This window comes from Lissotriton vulgaris, chromosome 1_1 (genome assembly GCF_964263255.1).
Source record: "Lissotriton vulgaris chromosome 1_1, aLisVul1.2, whole genome shotgun sequence".
Taxonomy (NCBI): domain Eukaryota; kingdom Metazoa; phylum Chordata; class Amphibia; order Caudata; family Salamandridae; genus Lissotriton; species Lissotriton vulgaris.
Window position 1 is genome coordinate 945,102,085 of NC_141685.1, and position 19,901 is coordinate 945,121,985.

The 19,901-nt window shown below is 43.6% G+C and overlaps 1 protein-coding gene across 1 annotated transcript in view; it reads left to right on the top strand.

Moving 5' to 3' along the window:
- Positions 1-19,901, top strand: part of LOC147748246 (aquaporin-5-like) — a 56,405-nt gene that overhangs the window by 27,664 nt on the left and 8,840 nt on the right. The window lies entirely within an intron of this gene.

Sequence of the window (19,901 nt, forward strand, 5' to 3'; positions counted from 1 at the left end):
TGGAATACTAGGACTGCTGAGCCAGGGGATTGTGATAAATGCAGCTGAAGATAAACGTAATCTAAGATCATGATTACGTGTTGGTCTGTATATTAGAACCCATGCGTAAACTTCTGTTTATGCACGGGTTGGAATTACAAGTTGTTAGGTATCTAACGGAGCTGATTATTATTGGATGAGTTAAATACCTCAACCTTCGTTAAATTTTGACAGGTTAATCCTGCCGAAATTTAGCTGGGGAAAGCAAACAGTGCTTACCGTATCACATGGATTTTGGTGCGTTAAACACCGTGGGGCAGATTTATGAAGGGCTTGCGCCACGTTTACGCCGCCGTTGCGTGACGCAACGGCATGGAAACGTGGCGCATCCCTGCGCCCTATTTACAACGTGACGCATCTAGGAGATGCGTCACGTTGTACAGCACTGCGCCATGAGGAGGCGTTCCTGCGCAGGGGGGGCGTTCCTGCGCAGGAACGCCTCCTGAAAGTGGCTGAGTGAAATCTATGAGATTTCACTCAGTCACTTTTAGGGCAATGCTGCGTCAAAACCCTGCGCCTGCTTGAAGCAGGTGTAAGGCTTGAGGCAACATTGAAAGAATAGGCCCCCCCAGAGCATTGCTGGAGCTGCGTCGCGCTTGCGACGCACCTCTAGCAATGCGCCACATTTCCGGCACAGATGCGTCACGCATCTGTGCCGTTTTTGCCCCATGGTGCGCCGCATCATAAATGCGGCGCACCATGGGTGGCGTAGCTGTGGCGCACTGTGGCGCATGTTAACTGGCGCATCCCTCGGGATGCGCCAGTTAACATAAATCTGCCCCCAAATCCGCATGTTATTGGCCAACAAGTTGAAATAGCTGTTATTTATCTCACCCGATAAATAACGTACCCCGCGGTATTGTTATTTATCAGGTGCAATAAATAACACCTGTACTTGGATACAGGCCCCGAGCTTGAGAATTATGGACTGTGAAAACAAATAAAAGTAACATGCTCACTTAACCGCACGAAAAGCATCGAACCAAGGAACTAGAAACGGTAATATGCATCTTTAGGCACAGGAAAAAAAAATCTGAGGGCTAAATGAATACTCCGGGCACTATTCACAAACTGCATTTTCTATTATGTTTAGAAGTACTAAAATAGTACTACTAAACGACTACAAAATCCTGATGAAAAACCTACAAGTGTAAATCTCCACCTCTCCTAGTTTTTCTATGGTGAGATCCTCACACATGTGAGTTATTACTTGGCAGTAAATGTGGAGGGGCCAGGGTGAGGGGTGAAAAAAGGGGCATACTTACTACTAAATGAGAGGTGTTTAGGTAAATCCAAGAGGGGTTTAGGAAAGGTTAGGGCGGGATATTTACCCACCCAAAAAAAGGCTATTCATAATCTTCATTGTTAAAGTTCCTACAGCTAAAAAAGGATCCACACCAGCAGTAAATTACTGTATCTAGAAAGTAAAGTAAGTCCAGTCCTACACATGGCCAACTACTCATACAGCAACTTCCTCTCATGGAAAATAATGGAGGTAGTGAGTGAAAATAAAATCCCCACATTAAATAATGTTACATTAAAATAAAATAGTTAAAATAGGTTAAATATAAATACATATAATTTAATGTTATAAAGTAGTAGAGTAGTAGTAAAAATGTATTTTAGGTCATAAAAGTAGAAACATAAAAAAGAAAACAAGATACATCACTCGGAGGCAGGTATGCATCCTCGTTGAGTATCACGTTGAGTAGAACCTGCAAATTACATAGGTGAAAAAATTCATTGAAAGGTAGGAGCAAATAGTACTCAGATGAGTATGTGTGACATGGCCCCAAATGGCAATAAAATGCCAGTGGCCTAAAAACTTAGGGGCCTAATCAATCAATCAATCAAGTCAGCTTTATTCGATTTTGGTTCAGCAAAATCATAAAAGCACAATGTTAAAAAAGAAAAAAAATTCTGAATTATATTACAAAATACAGGGGAATAAGCAGTGCAATCAATATAATCATAATTGTGATGCATAATATAAAAGAGGCATGATAAAATCCATATATATACACAAATGGATACAAAGTCACTGATTTTCACAATAGCCTCACATAGTATTCCGGAACCTGATAACAGCCTTTAAGAACGAAGAAATGACCATGATGGTATATTCATTTTCCAACATTTGTTATCTTAAAAAAGCTGTTCTACATTGTCTTAGGTTCCATCTTCTAAGAATAGGCATTAAAAACCTTTTCCTCTGTACAACATAGCATTTACAGAATAGCATGCAGTGCATAGTTGTTTGTATTGAGATATCTTCACATGGACATATTTGGTAGAATGTTTTGTCCAATCATTTGTTTCAGGAAATGTGACCAATCTAAAAAAAGACCCACAACAAAAACGGGCCAAAAGCATGCGGGAAAAGCTACTCTGTACTAATACCAGGTGGTGTTGTAGGCCTATGCACGTGGTCATCAAAGGATTGCCCATGACCGATTTCTTTTCTCTCTTGATAAGCCAGCGTTTATTCTCTAGATGGTTCAGGCAGTGTGCCTTTAGAGATTTTCTGGATACAGTTTCCAAACTACTAGGTTTATCAAAATATTCCAGGTGGCCTATGTCATGTGTCATTCTTTTTATATAGCTAATCCGTAGCATATTCGCCACCCTATCCAGCATGAGGCAATCCATGATTATGTCTCTGTTGAAACCCGTCTTTGTAGACACCCATACCTTATGCCATAAAAGAAGGGGATTGATCTTTATAATGTCAGAAATATATGAGAGACCAGTTCCCTCTGACAGCTAAAAGTGGCGGTAGAACTAGGAACTGCCAACAAATAGCGCATGAAGGTGTTTTCAAAGCATTGAATAGGGGTTTATTTATGAGCCCTTGCGTCACTTTTGCACCGCCGGTGCGTCACTTTTTGTGACGCACCAGCTCGTAAAAAATGCATCATGTTGCACCATATTTACAAATTGATGCATCTAGATAGATGTGTCACTTTGTTAACCTCTGTGCCACATTATACCTGCGCTAGGTGTAATGTATGTGGGGGGTGTTCCAACGCAAGAAAGGGTCATAGAAGTGACACAGTGAAATCTATAAGATTTCCCTACGCCACTTCTAGGACGCAAATGCGTCAATATTTTACGCCTGCCTCATGGCAGGCGTAAGACTGATGCAGGCACATTTCACATGGAACTTGCCCATGTGAAATGACTCATTGCTGGAGTTGCGTCACTTTTGTGACACACTCCAGCACTGCGTCATTTTTGCGCCTACTGGTACGTTAGAAATACTGACGTATCTTTAACTCCTTGCGACATGATGCGTCATACTGTAAATATGACAGATCCAGCATGTCACAAGGAGGGCGCAATCAAAAGTGACGTATCGCTGTTTTCACGCAGCGATGCATCACTTTTCATAAATGAAGCCCACAGTTCAATAAAACACACGTTAAGATAAGAATGAATGAATGAGAGCATTTATAGAGCGCAGCTTTCACTCCGCAGAGCATCTTGGTGCTGAAACCAGGGGGTCCGTGGTATGAAGGTAAATAGGCACAGTCGGAAAAATTATCAGATGAGTGACAACACTATATTGTCTGGGGCACTATATTGTCTGATCCAGGTTTTCAAAAGTTTCTTCAACATGGGTTCTGACTGCGCAAATCTCAGATGGGTGGCCAAACTATTCCAAGTTTTTGTTCCCAGGACTGCTATTGACTTTCTCCCTCTGGATGACAGGTGAAAGCAGGAAGGTGTTAGAAAGTTTTCAGAGGATAATCTCAGAAGCCATTGGGTGATATAGGGTTTAATTCTGGCCTTGAGGTATTTAGGTCACGTTGACCTGAGAGTTCTCAAGATGATTGCTAGGATCTTGAAGAGAATCCTTTGAAGTATGGGAGGCCAATGGAGGGTTTTGAGTGCTGCTGAAGCCGAGAACCCCGTGAAAGTTTTAATACCAGCCGGGCAGCAGCATTTTGGACTATCTGTGTTTTTTTCAGGACTGCCTTCTTAGCTCCTGTGTATAGGCTATTACAGTAATCAAGACGAGGCAGGATTAAGGCAACTGCAACTGTCTTTCTAGCTGTAACTGGAAGTAGACCAAAACATTTTTTAAGGGTTTTTATCATGTGGAAGCAAGTGTCGGCCACCGAGAGGGATTGCTGGTGGAAAGAGTGTGCCGTATAAAATCTAAATCCCAAGTTCCTCACAGTATCCACTGTGTTAGGAGGGGGTGCTGTGTCAGTCAGTCACCACTGTGTGGGCACGAAGATGTTCGATTTTCCAATAAGAAAAGGCTCATTGTGGCTAAACGATTAAAATGTGTAGATAATGGCATAAAGTAAGTAAAAGTACTGCTGCAAATTGGCATACATGAACCCAAACCATTGGGGTTGAATAACAGTTGCATTCTAGTGGAGCTCACAAACGAGAAAAAAAAGTAAAAATAAACACAGGAGGACAAAAAACCTTGTTTTGGTCCTTTATGTGTTCCTATCAGTACATTGGTTAATCTAAATATCTGGCTTCACTTAGGAAAAGAACCCTACTATATCAGAGTCTGCTGTGAGGATGGCAGGAATATAGTGTCATTGGGACAATGTTTAAAATATGCCAGCTTGATAAGATGGTGGGCATTATTTCGCCATGGGGAATTTTTGGCAGACAGAGCATGTAAAAAGTACAAACTGAAAACATATCTTTCAGGTAGAACAATCAATAGAGTTCCAATATGGTAAGATGAGCATCATCACAGAGAATCGTTGAATCTGGGAATGAATATTGATCGGCATTGAAATGGTTTATACAAGGGAATGTTGAATTACCAGCACTTCAATTCATGGAGTGTTATAACTTTCCAAGACAATTAAAATGCCAATGCAGATGATGGTGTCAATAAAAGAAAAAAAGGAGCAAAGTGCAACTCAGTGTGGTGATTTAAAGGGGCAATGTCCCACAGGTTTGTTACAGAGTCAATAGGGCCTTCCTCCATATGATCCACATCCTGCCAAGAAATTTAACAACTGCACAAGCATATAGGGGATTGGGTCAGATCTCAGTATTCTAAGGGCCACATCATGATAATAGGTGTCAAATTGTTTACATACCGGCTTGATCCAAGTGTATGGCGAGAGGGCGTAAGCTTGCAGGCAAATAGAACATGTGCCACAGTATCATTAGTGGTTTTGCAGCATGGGCAGATGGATGTTATGGTTGTCAATGTTTTCCATTTGGCAGTAAATGTTTTCAAAGGCAGTGATCCCACCCTAAATTGGATTTAGAGTTACTTATCCATAAGGTCTGTTAAGATATCTAGATATTGTTGGTATACACTAGTAGATTTGAAGTCAATAAACTCCCTTGTCAGTGCCACTCTTGTGGTGTGTTCAGCTCATCATTTTGGGCTCACCCAAGCCCAGTAAGTGTTCTTCAATTTAGCTTTAGATGGAATGAAATCCAGGAATTCCAGGCCTCCTGCATGCCCAGGGCAGATAGGGACTTTTTGATATTATCAAACTAAGCTATTTTGTTTGATGTATTGAGACTAACTAATTCCTTGAACATTTCTGTGCTGTACAAGAGTGGTCACAACCTGGCTTTATCTTTGATTGGTTTCCTAACCATGTCTTACTTTATGGGGTGTAACGGAGTGCTAGATGGAAATAAAACTAGTTTCCTTAAGTACTTATTTTCTGACCTGATTAGATCCATGGTATTGAAAAATCCCCATAACTCCGCTCCATATAATGCTGTGACCACCTCTTTTGTGTCATAGATCTTTAAAGCAGTTCTGACTGGGTTACTGTGAGATAAGCAATCCTCTTTCAGTAGAGCACCTATGTGACTTATCTGTGTTTCATAACCATTTTGTCAACATGAGGCTTCCAAGATATGTTGACCCTAAACTTGACGCCCAAATAGTTGAAGGCCTCCACACTTTTAACCCATTTGCCGCAGCCGCCATTTCACGGCAGTGCAGCACTTCCGCAAAATGGGGAGGGCCACATTGGCCGTTGGCCGACGGCAGAACTAGCGAGGTAGTGCTCCTGTCCGCCAATGGCCGACGGCAGCACACAAGGGGTTAAGTTAAGCCCCCACCATATAGATCTTCTCCCCGTAGGTTTCATGCTGATATATGGCCATCTATTTATTCTTTGTGGTATTTATCTCTAAGCCACGTATAATGCAGAAGTCTTCAAACTAATTTATCAGGGGTTGCAAGCCACTTGGAGTTTTAGATACTAGCAACGTGTCATCGGTAAAGAGGTGTGTGGATACTTTTTCCTTAGTGATAATGGGGACATCCATGGGACATCAGGAGAGAAAATGGACACATCCATTCAGTGATAAGGAAAATTGTGTCAGCCAGGCACGTATCCCTAGTGCGCACCTTTGCTCACTCAGATTTGATCTGTGAGCTGCCCCTGTTCCCCCCATCGGTTTTTAGCTAAATTGTTCTCATGGATGCAAAAGACCAAAGTCAGAATCTCCTGCGGCATTCCCAAATCTGGCAGAATGATCCAAAGCCTTTGTCATGGTACCAAATCAATTGCTGATTCCAAATCAACACAGGTAACATAGAGTGAACCCCTGTTGATTTAAACTATTGTCCGGTACAGAGAAGGGACCAAAACACCTGATCTATTGTGCTACGTTTTTTCCTGAAGCCAGCCTGTGCCGGGGGAGGGGATTTTTTTTTCTCAATCCATTCTTGAGTTTTGGACAGTATCACCTGGCAGAATACCTTTTGAAAAGAGTCAATAAGGCTTATGTCTTTGTAGTTGGTGGGTACATTTCTGTAACCCTTCTTATGGATGGGGATCACCTTAGCTCCTTCCCAGGATCCAGGGCTGCCCCCCCCCTTTGCTATTGCATTTGACAGCATATGTATATATTTGATCCATCTTTTTTTAATGAATACATATATCCACTGGTATTTGGTTCTGGCCTGGGCCTTTACCACATACTATGGTGTCTATGGATGTTGAAATTTATTTTATTTATTTATTTTATTTATAGCATTTGTAAAGCGCATCTGCAACCCTACGGGCATCCTGGCGCTATGTACAATTTGCTGAGAAATGCTGTGCAACAGAGGAGGGGAGGAGAAGTATCAAGGTTCAGATGAGATTACGCTTTGGGGAAGAGCCATGTTTTCACTTTTTTCCGGAAAGCCATCAGTTCGTCTGTTTTCCTGATGTCGATAGGCATTTTATTCCACAGATGAGCTGCGGCTATGCTGAAGGCTCTACCACCATAAGTGGCTTTCCTAATTCTGGGTATGCTTATGAGATTGGAGGATGAGGATCGGAGGGACCGTGTGGGTGTATACCATTTGAATTTCTTTTGAAGTGGCCGGGGGCCCATCCTGTGTACTGCCCTAAAGACAATGCAGAGGGATTTAAAACAGATCCTTTGTTGTACAGGTAACCAGTGAAGGTCGGCCAGAGCGAGGGTGGTAAGGATCTTCGCTCTCGGGAGAGTGCCAGCTTCGCTGCTGCCGCCTGGATGCTTTGCAGTCTGGAAATCAAATAGGCCGGGGATTCCAGAAGCAGAGCATTGCAGTAGTCCAGGCGGCTGAGAATGGTGCTCCTAACTATGGTGGTTCTGACCTGTGCTGGTAGGAGGGGTAGTAGTTTTCGCAGTCCTCTCATTAAAGCAAAGCAGCTACTCACCTGCTTATTAACATTGGTCTCTAGACTCAGACTGTCGTTAAAGCTGACTCCGAGATTCTTCACCGATTTCACTGGGGTTAATGGTTCCCCTGAGTCTAAAGGCCAGAAATCGATGGGTAGACTTCTGGTGATTCTGCCCACTGCGCAGTGCATTATTTCCGTTTTATCACTATTGAATTGTAGTGAGTTCTGGTTTAGCCAGATTGTCATTTCTGCCATACAGGTATGGAAGGTCTCAAGTGAGTTAGCCTGGGCACCGTCAATGGAAATCATCAGCTGCGTGTCGTCCGCATAGTTGATCACGCTAATACCGTGGGCCTTGATAATGCCCAACAGGGGTTGCATATATATATTAAAAAGTATCGGACTGATTGCAGACCCCTGTGGGACTACATGTGGGACTTTAACAAATTCCGACTGATATGGGGGGATGGCTACTGCCTGCCATCGGTCCTTTAGGTAGGAGTGAAACCAATTGAGCGCCACTCCACCGATTCCAATGTTCTTTAATCTTGTCAGCAGGATATCATGGCTCACCGTATCGAATGCGGCGGACAGGTCCAGCAGAATTAAGATTGCCAATTCCCCCCTGTCCGCCCTCATTCGTAGGTCATCCAGGACTGTCAGCAGAGCTGACTCGGTTCCGTGGGCTGGTCTGAAACCGAATTGTTCCTCTTCTAGGATGTTGTTGGTCTCTAGAAAGAGGGCAAGGGATCTGCTGACCCACCGCTCTACGATCTTTATGGGGTATGGTAGGAGCGATATAGGACGGTAGTTTTTATTGCAATTCGGGTCTAGATTAGGTTTCTTTAGTAGGGGGGTAACAACCGCCAGTTTCCAGTCTTTTGGTACTGTGCCAGAAGTGAGAGATTGATTGCAAAGCTGTTGTAGAACAGGGAAAAGGTCACCCTTAAACTCCTTTACTATTTTGTGAGGCAAAGGGTCCAAAGGGGATCATGAAGTTGTTTTAAGAGCAGTGTTTATGAAGTCTTGTTCAGTGAGGACCTTAAAGTTTTCTAAAGTGACCTTTGGGTTGGGTCGTCCTACATTGCCTTCGCTCTTCTCCCTATTCTCGGGGTTACTAATGTCCTGCTCAGAGGGGATGAAGGCATCCTTCATTCCCTCAATGATTTTGGTAATTTTTTCCTGAAAGAAGGATGCTAAGTCATCGCATAGTTCTTGTGAGGGCTTGATTTGACTATTAGCACAATCCGGATTGGATAACTCTCTGATTATCCTGAAGGTGTTGCGGGACTTGTTGGAGCTGTGGAGTATTAAGTCGGCGAAATAGTTAGCTTTAGCTGCGATGATGTCTTTTTTATACCGTACGATGGTTTGTCTCCATATCAGTTTCTCCGGCTCCGAGTAATTTTTTCTCGAGATCCTTTCTGCGTTTTTACAGGCCCTTTTCAAAGCCTTTAGGTTATCCGTATACCAGGGTGCGGAGGGTCTTCCTCTTTTCCTGATTACTTTCAAGGGAACAGTATCGTCGAGCTTCCTAGTTACTTCTTTACAGAGAGAGAGGTAGTTTGTGGTAATGTCGTTCTGTAAGTTAAATGAGTCTCCGACGTGCCGGAAATTGAACTTTCCTTTCTCTTTCCTTTTTAACAGGCCTTTCCAATCGCGTCCGATGAAGGACCTAGTCTGTATATTAGTAGGTCCTGTGTTGATCAAGGTGTGGATGTTGAATAGTAGGAGGTGGTGGTCTGACCAACCTACTGGGAGCGTTGTTCTCATTGTGATGAGATCCTCTGCAGCAAATATTAGATCCAATGTATTTCCCTGTTTGTGTGTGGGGGTAGTTGTCCACTGTTTCAGGCCTAAATTTTCCCAGGAATGGGTGATATTGTGGAAGGCTGTGTGTAGTTGGTCATTATCCCATAGATTAAAGTCTCCTAGTACCAGTAGTTTGCTATGTGAGATTGACATATTGTTGACAACGGCAATCAATTCCTGCTGTTGTGTTGCATTAATATGTCCTGGTGTCCTATAGCAGATTAGGCTCGTGAGGCAGTGGCCTGAGTCATGTCTGATTGATATTCCGAGGATTTCAGCACATGAAACCGTGTCGACATCTATGGTTGCAATATTTAGCTCCTCTTTAAAGATGATCCCCATTCCTCATCCTCGTCCTATGGTCCTAGGCTTATGAATGATCTTGTATCCTGGTGGGCAGGCCGGCCCTAGCTCTAGTTCCATTCCCGCAGCCGTCCATGTCTCGGTCAGAAATAAAATGTCCAAATTGTTGGACTCGACCAATAACTGTATTTCGATGGCGTGTTTCGGCAGGGATCTGACGTTTAATAGACCACTGACTAATTCTCCCTTAATGGTCTGTTTAGAGGCGGCGTGTGTTGGCGGGATATGCCTATATCCTGACGTCTGATCAGGGTTCAATTGTGAATCAAGTGGAAGGGGGTTGATATGAGGCAGGCACCCTAGGCAGTTGGGACAGGAACTATTGACCTCAGATTCAATGTGAGGGGTTAGGCGGGGGCAGCTAGCTCTGCCTGCCAGAGGGTTTAGTAGCATGAGTGTTTCTCTACTATATCTATTTGCCTTGTGGGGCGGGAGGGCTCGAGCAGGGGGGGATGCCCTAGGCCCGGACTCGGCGCGGACGAGCGCAGACGAGCTTGCCTTAAGCGCGCCTTCGGCGCGCATTTGTCGCGCCCGCTGCGCTCGTCCGCTGCGCTTCCTGTAGGGGCACATCTTACATAGGAGTGGGATGGGGAGTAGAGAGGGGCGTGGCTACGGCTGGTGGGCGTGCCGTTCTGTACCGGCCAATCGCGCTTCACCAAACACAAACACAAAACAAACCCCCGCCCTCGTCAGCGTTCTCTTCGCTATGCGAGGTGTTTGGTGGGGCAGTTACTATTAAAAGCAGTAAATCACACAATTTAGTTAAAATGTGGTGGAGGGTCCCTTCTCCCGGCTGTGCCTCAGGAGATTTCTGCAAGCAAAGACGCAGCGCTCGTGTTCAGCGCGTGCTATAGCGAGAAAGGGGCGTGGCTACGGCTGGTGGGCGTGCCGTTCTGTACCGGCCAATCGCGCTTCACCAAACACAAACACAAAACAAACCCCCGCCCTCGTCAGCGTTCTCTTCGTTGTGCGAGGTGTTTGGTGGGGCAGTTACTATTAAAAGCAGTAAATCACACAATTTAGTTAAAATGTGGTGGAGGGTCCCTTCTACCGGCTGTGCCTCAGGAGATTTCTGCAAGCAAAGACGCAGCGCTCGTGTTCAGCGCGCGCTATAGCAAGAAAGGGGCGTGGCTACGGCTGGTGGGCGTGCCGTTCCGTACCGGCCAATCGCGCTTCACCAAACACAAACACAAAACAAACCCCGCCCTCGTCAGCGTTCTCTTCGCTGTGCGAGGTGTTTGGTGGGGCAGTTACTATTAAAAGCAGTAAATCACACAATTTAGTTAAAATGTGGTGGAGGGTCCCTTCTCCCGGCTGTGCCTCGGGAGATTTCTGCAAGCAAAGACGCAGCACTCGTGTTCAGCGCGCGCTATAGCGAGAAAGGGGCGTGGCTACGGCTGGTGGGCGTGCCGTTCTGGACCGGCCAATCGCGCTTCACCAAACACAAACATAAACCCCCGCCCTCGTCAGCGTTCTCTTCGCTGTGCGAGGTGTTTGGTGGGGCAGTTACTATTAAAAGCAGTAAATCACACAATTTAGTTAAAATGTGGTGGAGGGTCCCTTCTCCCGGCTGTGCCTCAGGAGATTTCTGCAAGCAAAGACGCAGCGCTCGTGTTCAGCGCGCGCTATAGCGAGAAAGGGGCGTGGCTACGGCTGGTGGGCGTGCCGTTCTGTACCGGCCAATCGCGCTTCACCAAACACAAACACAAAACAAACCCCCGCCCTCGTCAGCGTTCTCTTCGCTGTGCGAGGTGTTTGGTGGGGCAGTTACTATTAAAAGCAGTAAATCACACAATTTAGTTAAAATGTGGTGGAGGGTCCCTTCTCCCGGCTGTGCCTCGGGAGATTTCTGCAAGCAAAGACGCAGCGCTCGTGTTCAGGCCAAACAGGTCTGCCCGCCCAAATGTTGAGAATGGGATGGGGGACCCAGTGCAGGAGTCTGGATTGTATCATTTTATATGTTTTGAAAATGGTCAGTCCAGACGGACAATGTGATAGGATTAGTTGGTTAAATGGTTGTGGTGTTACCCCCCCCAACTGACTAAGGACCAGAATTTGCTTGAGTCCTTGATTGAAACATGCTTCTACAAGATCCCTCCACCTCTCCTCATCCTAGTCTCTTCTGGCCTTAAGCTGAATCTTCAGTTAAACCTTTCTTGCGTCACTTATTAGGCCCTCATATTTTGTTCTTATTGCTAAGATCAGCTGATTTCTATGGGTCATGCACTCATTATACCATAATTTGGGATTTCGGGTATTCTTTTTGGCAGATGTGGCAGGCTCTAGGAAATACAGAGCAATGTGCTCGAAGAGGCAAGTATGTATAATTATTGCTTTCTCTATGTCTCCAATCCCTGCTTGTATACCTTTTAAGTTCTTAATGGCCTCTTGTAGGTCTCAGTGGATAAGAGTTAGGGTGTCTTGTTGAAGTGTGAGGTGGGGCCATTGTAGCCGTCACTTGTCATTTGCAAGTGCATTGTCCTTTGTAATTTGTGAAGAGGAGAGTCAAATGGCCATTTTCCAAATAGTACAAATTTATTTATCAAAATAATTTCACAAACTTGACTGGATTCATAAATTATTGTAACAATTATTTTTATGAGAATATTATGACATTAATTTTAATGAATTCTTTACATCACTTTTCGTAATTATTATTGCATATTAAAGAAAGTATTTATTTAAAGTAGGAGGAAATTTACTTTTTTATTTTAAACTTAATTTAATTCAACATACAGTGTTAAATGCTGCAGCATTCTTTTAAAATGTGTTCTACATTTAAATAAATATGTACAATGTATTTGCATTAATATTTAAAATTAATTTATTTCTACTAATTATTTTCATGTTAAAGAAACGTATTTATTTTACCTATCTCTTTTCAGAGGAAGATCTCTCCAATATCAAAGTATAGGGAACATTTTAAAAAGTTTATTAAACTCCATATTAAATTAGTAAAAATAGTTTATGTTAAACATTAATGTAAATTAACTTTTTACATGTATTTTAAATGTAGAGCAAAATAAAATATGGTACTGCACAATGAAATGAATTTTTAGTTATAATGTCAGCTAATTTAAATCTATTAGATTAAAACGAAATTTAAAAAAACATAAATTCCCACCAGCAGTAAAAACGATAACCATTCTAATGTTTAATTCATTTTTATGAGGATGGATAACTCCTCTGTTTTATCTTTGTGAATAATGTGTATATATATATGATTCTGATTGTGTTGTAGTGTTCTATGTTATTTAACTATTTTTACCGTTTTTTATGCTGTATTTTATCTGTACTTTTATGGTCCATTGTGATCGAAATAAAGTTATCGGAAAAAAAAACGAATAACACATTATTAAATGTTAAGTGGTGTATAGAATGAACTAAAAGTAATATTATATGCTAACATAAATTCTTGCTACATTAATTTATGCATTTTAAAATGTTGCTAAAATATTTTATAATTAAATTATTATTTTTAAATAGTATTTTTAACAAATGTGAGTTATATTTGTATCTATTTTAAATAATTTAATCGGATTTACTTTTTATCCTATATAATTTTGTTTTAAGTCCCTACCTCCATTATTTTATTTTGGGGAGAACTGTAATATCAGTCGTTGACTATTTGGGATGCTGGGCTTACTACTGTTTCTTTTTTGTCAGTAGTAACTTACACTACTAAATCTGGCTCCAACTCCTTTCTCAGATGGTGGAGATGTGTACGTCTACACGTTTGAGAACCTTTACACTTGGATTTTATAAAAACTCTTAAGTAGTAAAGTTACCCAAAAGTGTAAGAGTAAATGACAAGTGTAAGTTACCTTTCTGAATTGCCCCATCAATGTGCGGCAACAACACCAAACCTTGCCTTCAGAATTGTTGTTTCACAGTAGAAAAAATTATTAATTCCGAACAGTGAAGAAGCTCCAGTTTTAAAGCACTGTCATTTCATGTAGTTCTGGTAAAAGCCACAATAATTGAGAACTTTTTACTACTGCAGAGAATGTCAGAATAAGGGTGATTTTGATGAAGTTACTGTAGGCTTACACCTGATCCATGAAGATGTATGCTCTATCTCAGTACTGCTCTTCCAGTTCCTTCCACTAGATTCCCTGCCCTTACTTGTTCAGAGTTTAACATTATCAGGGAAAGATACAGTAATTAAAAAAAGTACTAAATAAGTAATTAACATCTAGGCACCTTTTATGGATCTTTTTTGGAACCTTTATATCTACCAGCTTTAAAAAATGCCACTGTCGCCCACATTCCCTAAGGTACTACTAATGAGAGCAGAAAAGACAGATTTATACGTGGATCTTCATTCTAATAACTTTTCCACAGTGGTTGACAAGCACTGAGTGCTTGGAATCAGAAATGTATGGAAAGCTTTCTGTCCTATACCGGCCATTTGGGCCAACCAGCTGGTGCTTAAAGCAGAGCAGCTTTTGCGGCAGCCCCATTCAATGCACTGAAACGCCATGTTTTGTTAAGCTGTTTAGCAAAGCATTTTCTTACTTCAAACTCTAACTACTAAAACAGGAGTATATTACTGAAAACAGAAAAAAAAAATATCTCTCACATACTGGGAGTTTTATATCAGCCAGTCTAGAGCATTTCCTTGGGTTCCCCATTTCGGATCGCGAGGTTATTCCTGCCAGTCCTGAAAAGGAAAAAAATACTTCAGACCATCTGCCCTAAATTGGGCAGGGAGGTGGAGGTACTTTAACCAGTGGCCCAATACCTGAGGTGTGAGGTATAACCAAGAGGGAAATAAGACCGACCCCTTTGCTTGCACCAGTGGAGTGAGGCAGGGTTGTATTCTTGCGCCCTTCCTTTTCTCCATATATATTAACTCCCTGGAAAAAGATCTCCTGAAACTAAAGGTGGACTCACCCCAAATTGGTCATCGTGCAGTGCCGGTACTACTTTACGCCGATGACGCGGTACTGCTAGCCAGAACCCCCCTAGGATTACAAAAGCTGATTGACGGTTTTGTCGAGTTTATGGATAAGCTGGATTTAGCGACAAACCTGGAAAAATCCTACATCATGTCATCAGGGCCAATGAAAAAGGGGAACTTTACCTACCATATTGGGTCACATAAAATTGATCAGGTTAGGACTTTTTCATACCTGGGGGTACTGTTCGATAACCATCTTAATTTCAAACCTTTGGCGGAGAAACACGCAACGAAACTGGCGGCGTCAGTAGTAAGCATGGGCGGAAAATCCGTTTCGCTCGCGGATTTTGCGGATTTTCGGTAAATTCGCAATCCGCGAGATTCGCGAATCTCCCGCAAAATCCGCAAATCCGCGAGCAGCGGATTTTATGGCTTGCTCGCACTGTTCGCGTGAGTTCGCGGCTTCCCAGTACAACTTCGCGCCCCGCGAATAAGCGCATAATTGCAGAAATACGATCTTAGCAAAACTGAAACTACTTACCAGGTTCAAAAGTTCAGGCTCATCATTAGTAGCCATTTCCTGTAGTGCTTCCTGAGGGGCCCCTCCAGAGTTCAGTTGCCAGTTGCAACTATTATGTGACCCTGCTCTGAACCTCAGAATAGTTACACATATGCCACAAAGGTCCTGAATTACAGCTAAGGGAGACAAGCAGGAGCCAGGCTGGAAGTTCAAATCCATTAATCAGCCCCTAATTCATTATTGTCAGTTGGGGCAGGGCAGGTGTTGTAACTAATTTTGCAACAATGAAAGCACTTAGCAAGTGCAAAAGATCACTAATCAGTAAGCACTAAGGAAGCAGGTGCCAGCTAAAAAAATATTCTGTGACACATTAATCAGCCCCAAATTAATTCAGGTCACTTGAGGCAGGGAAGGTGTGCTTGCTTTGCCACAATAATGTACACTGACTGGACAACCAGAGGGTGCTGTGATGAAACAGAGGGTGGCATGGGTGGGCCAGAGGGTGGCATGAGTAGTCAGAGAGTGGCAGTGGTGACAGAGAGTGGCAGTGATGAAGAAGAGTGTCCCAAACAGGCTGGACACGTAGAAACAACAAGTTCGCGAAACTTGCGACCCGACAGGTAAGTTCGCGTTTTGCGAAATTGTACAAAACCCTCGCGAACTGGCAGGAACCCGCGCGAACACAAAAAAAAAAAAATCCGCAAATTTGCGAGTATTCGCGGATTTTGCGGATTGCGAGTTCGCAAATCCGCAAAATTCGCGAACGCGAGATTCGCAAAATTCGCCCATGCTTAGTCAGTAGGAGCCATCATGGGGTACGGCCAAAGACTGGGAAGGTGGTCCCCAGAGCAAATACTAAACCTGTATAGATCAATTTGCTGTGCGAAGGTAACCTATGCGGCGGAAGTATAGGGTTTCATAGACAACAAAGCACAGCAAATACAGATAGAAGAAAATACATTTCTGAGAAGAATCCTGAAAGTGCCCCAGAGTTTCCCGGCCTACATTATCCATGAGGAAGTGGGAGAACCTTTTATAGAAGACCGGATTAAAGTTAAACCTCTCCTGGCATGGGTTAAAATATGGACCAACCCCGAGGCGGCTTTAACAAGACAAATTATATTGGATTGCCTCAAACGTGATAAAGGACACAATATACCCTGGCTGAAGTACGTTAAGAACTCACTAGCAGAGATTGACTGTATAAACCTCTTCACATCCCCAGAATCTCTAACTGTCAAGAGTAAAACAATGGTAAAAAAACTCTTTCCTGAACGGTTACGGATAATTAGGGCAGAGAGTGAAAGTCACAAACCCACTGTTTTATCTTATTGTAAACTCACAGCGAAGCAAGGAATGGAACCATACCTGAGGGTCAAGTATAATGCTCAGGATCGTTATTTCATGACTCACTTCAGACTTAACATGCTCCACCATCTATTCGCGGTTCCGGCTGGGTTCACTCACACAGTGGAGGAGAAGGGTACCTGCGGCTGCGACAACAGGTCTCCGCAGGATACCCTTCACTTTGTTTTATTGTGTCCATTTTATACAGTCACAAGACATAAGTTCCTGGTGGGGATTCTGAAAGAATCAAAGTTTAGACAAACAAAATTGGCCCTGAAGTTTCTACAGGAAGCTGAAGACGCTTACACTCTATTCTGCACTATAAACTTTATCCGGATAGCACTGCGGCTAAGGAACACCAGAGAAATAGGACTTTAACATTACCTGACCCCTTAAAAAAGAACTTCTTTCCCCATTAGCCTAATGAATTATGGTTTTAGCTAAACTCATCTTTTATCTTCTTTTTTAACAGAAACTCATTTTTATAACATTTGTGTGTATATTGTATATGTACTTTTATGGTGTCTTTTTAAGTACCGAATAAAGATTACAAATTGAATTGAATATTCCTGCCAGTCCTGAAAAGGAAAAAAATACTTCAGACCATCTGCCCTAAATTGGGCAGGGAGGTGGAGGTACTTTAACCAGTGGCCCAATACCCGAGGGGTCATCTGTCAAAGGTTTTCGCCAGCTGAGTGATTATAGCTCTGAAGATGAAAATTTGGTGGGGATTCTCCAACTCTAAAGAGAACAAGGGAATCACAAGTTTGGCGGATAGACATTTCCAATCACATATCATTTACTTCGTGTATGCACAACCATGAAATAGGGAGGAAGCACCAACTAGCTCCCCAGCTTCAGAAGCATTTAATGCAGGTTCCAAGACCATTTGGGTCTCCCAGCTACAAAGCCACCACTTTTTTTCCAGCACTGCAATTTCATTTTTCGGGCGACCAGAGCAAGGATGCAGACACGCTAACTCCTTCAGTGCAATAGGGAGTTGGTTGGTCTAACTTTGGAAAACAGGACTCAGTCCAAATAGGGCCTTTTGTAGAGGGAAATAAGCTTCTGCAACACTCAGGAAGTTTGGGTGTTATTTCAGGTTACGGTACCTTTAACCTTTTCGGTGCTCATGACGAGCTCAGCTCGTCATGAGCCACGGCGCTCCGGTGCTCATGACGAGCTCAGCTCATCATGACCCGTGGAATGCTCAGGTGCGTAGAGAATTCCCCTGCTTTGCTGAGCGTTCCACTGGAGCCAATGCACTTGTGACTGAGCACAGGAGCGCCGTAGCTCATGACGAGCTCAGCTCGTCATGAGCATGGGAGCGCTGTGAGCGCCCCCTCCCCCCCAGCACAGCGGGGGAATAACCCCCGCAGCGAAGGAGTTAAAAATCTCAGTGGGTCAGAGCAAGGTACTGTAGAGACGAAAGTGGATTTCTGTTGGTGCATTTTCTAAACTTAAAATGAGAATTGCATACATATCTATCACTACCTTTACACCAAAGTGACCTCAGCAACATCTGGTGAGAAGTGTCTTCACATACATCTCACCATTAAGGTAGGGTAAATTGTATGTATGCATAGTTATTAAAAAAGATGACATTTTGTGAAGGAACTATAAATAAATCATTTAAAAAAAAATGTTTAGCAAAAACAATAAAAATGTAAAAAGCTAATGTGCCAATATTTAAACTTAATGTGCGACGCTGATCAATTTCTCATGTTACAGTACAGCTAATCATTTTTTCTCATTTTGTATGCCGGTAGTTCAGCATAGGACCTGACGGGTTTAGACTCAATATTGTTGCCTGTCTACAAGTTTGCACACCCTGCTCCTTGAATGGAGCTTCTCACCTGTATTTTTCTGTCATTTTAAGGAGGAGGGCAGCTCGCAATTTATGCTAGAGATCCTTTTTGTCTATGAGAATATTTCTCCAGTACCTCATAAAGATCGAGGGCCTGATTTATGAAAATTGTTTCATCAATGCGTGAAAACAACAATGCAACAATTATCACTGAGTTCTCCTTGTGACACGATGGATGCGCCAACGTTAATGTACGGCACTCCATGTCCAAGGAGTTACAGATACTTCAGTTTTTCTGACATATCTGTAGGCGCAGTAATAACCCATTGCTGGAGTGTGTTGTGAAAGTGACGCAACTTCAGCAATGGGTCATTACACATGGGCAAGTTCCATGTTAAATGTGCCTGTGTCAGTCTTACGCCTGCTGTGAGGCAGGCATAAGATTTGGACGCAGTGGCGTCCTAGAAGTGGCGCAGTGAAATCTGATAGATTTCACTGCGCACTTCCACGTGGTTTTTCTATGACATAACGCCCACCCTGCATACATTATACCTGACGCAGGTATAATATAGCATCTAGATGCGTCACTTTGTAAATAGGGCGCAACATGGTGCATTTGTTATGCCACCGGTGCGTCACAAAAAGTTACCCAACGGAGGCACAAAAATGCTGCAAGGCCTCATAAATAAGACCCCCCAGTGTGGTGAGGCTGAGAAGAAGTCGGATTCCTGTTGTAGCTGAGTAGCAAGGAGGGTTGGTCTCCACCATGTAAAGAACTATCAATCAATCAATCCATAGGGGTGCCGCTACTGCTCGAAGAGCCAGGTCTTGACGAGTCTTCTGATGGTGAGCAGGTCTTGGGTCTGCCGCAGCAGGGTCAGGAGGGTGTTCCAAGTTTTAGCCGCTAGGAAGGAAAAGGATCTGCCACCGGAGGTCGTTCGTTGGATGCGGGGGACGGCGGCGAGGGCGAGGCTGGCAGATTGGAGTTGGCGGGTGGGGGTGTAGAAGCTGAGTCTGCTGTTCAGGTAGGCTGGGCCGGTGTTGTGGAGTGCTTTGTGTGCTTGGGTGAGGAGCTTGAAGGTGATCCTCTTGTTGACGGGGAGCCAGTGCAGGTTTCTTAGGTGGGCCTGGATGTGGCTGCGACGAGGGATGTTGAGGATCAGGCGGGCGGAGGCGTTTTGGATGCGTTGCAGTCGTCGTAGGTGTTTGGCCTGTATTCCTGCGTAGAGTGAGTTGCTGTAGTCCAGCCTGCTGCTGACAAGGGCTTGGGTCACCGTTCTTCTGGTTTCGGTCGGGATCCACTTGTAGATCCTGAGGAGCATGTGGAGGTTGTTGAAGCAGGAGGAGGAGATGGTGTTTACCTGTTTTGACATGGAGAGGGAGTAGTCGAGGGTGAATCCAAGGTTGCGTGCATGGTCTGTGGGTGTCGGTGCTGTTCCCAGTGTGGTCGGCCACCAGGAGTCGTCTCAGGCAGAGGGGGTGGATCTGAAGATGAGGACC